Here is a 1,428-nt window from a genome sequence, read left to right as displayed (position 1 = left end):
TATTACAGTGTATACTTGAAATTTGCTTACAGAGTGGATCTTAAGTGTCTTCACCACACACACACACACACACACACACATACACACACACACACACACACACACACACACACACAGAGTAAAACAAAGAAATACAGTGACTTAAACCAGCTATCACTTAGACTTACTCACACACCAGCAGTTTTACTGGGTTTTGATTGATCTAGTCTGGGCTTAGCTTGGGGGCTCTACTGACTGCAGGTATCAAGGTTGGCCAGGGATCAGTTTACAGTGGCTGGTGAAGCTCTGCCCCACATGGCTCTTTACAGGCTTAGTACCTGCGTTCAAACTGGGGGATGTTCTCCTCATAGCAATGCTGGAGGCATCAGAGGATAGGTGGAAACATACAAGTCTTCTGAAAATGTAGGCTTGGAATTGACACTCTATCATTCCCCACTCATTTTATTGGCCAAAGCAATTCACATGTCTCAACCCAAAGTCAGGGGTTGGAGAAATATACTACCCCTTTAGTGGTAGAAACTGAAAGTCAAGCGTCAAAGGATGTGTATACTGAGAGGAGTGAAGCATTGGGGGAAACAATGCAAAGTGATACTGCATCAAAAGTCATGGTGGAATTGCTAGGAAGTTAAACAGAGGACAGTGCTTCCCAGGCTCGAGTTGTTGCCCACAGGTATACTGTGCAAGCACTGAAAAATCCAAATGCATTTCTCTTTGACCATCTTCTTACTTTAAAATCAATCAAGTTTTTGGAAGGTGAGCTTATTTGTGATCTTTTAACCATTTTTGTGAGTGCTAAACGGCATCATATGTCAAATTTTAACAGAATAATGACTTCATTGAGTCACTTAATCTACTACAAGAACAGAATATGGCAGTAATGAGACTACTTACTTTTATGGGAATGGCAGTGGAAAATAAAGAAATTTTTTTTGACACAATGAAACAAGAACTTCAGATTAGAGCTATGATGTTGAAGCATTTCTTACTGATGCAGTAAGAACTACAATGGTCTACTGCAAAATTGATCAAACCCAGAGAAAAGTGGTCGTCAGTTATAGCACACGCCGTACATTTGGAAAACAACAATGAAAACAACTGTATGGCACACTCAATGGCTGGAAACAGAATTTGAACACAGCGAAAAACAGCCTTTTGAGTCTTTCTGATACCTGAATTTTTATACCATGTCATTTTGTTCTTTTTGGGAAAAAAACCTAAATCATAGTAAAATATGATAGACTGCAATCTGAAACAGAACAAAACAAAAACCAGCTGAATAGTGATTTTCAGTTCCCTGATTTCAAACGATGTTGACTAGATTTTGGTTGGTTTGTGTATATTTATCCTATTTTCTACAGCATTAATTTTCCATGGCTTTGAGAGCAGCAGGGAGGTTCTCTGTGGTCAAATCTGCAATCGGGAAATGGC

General features: G+C 39.4%; 1 pseudogene; it reads left to right on the top strand.

The window, feature by feature from the left end:
• The first annotated feature begins 605 nt into the window (after window positions 1–605).
• Window positions 606–1,225, top strand: LOC105073424 (eukaryotic translation initiation factor 3 subunit M pseudogene; annotated as a pseudogene).
• The last annotated feature ends 203 nt before the right edge of the window (window positions 1,226–1,428 follow it).

Source organism: Camelus bactrianus, chromosome 4, assembly GCF_048773025.1.
Source record: "Camelus bactrianus isolate YW-2024 breed Bactrian camel chromosome 4, ASM4877302v1, whole genome shotgun sequence".
Lineage (NCBI taxonomy): Eukaryota > Metazoa > Chordata > Mammalia > Artiodactyla > Camelidae > Camelus > Camelus bactrianus.
The sequence above is the reverse complement of the archived record's forward strand: the minus strand, read 5'-3'. Positions and strand labels throughout refer to the sequence as shown.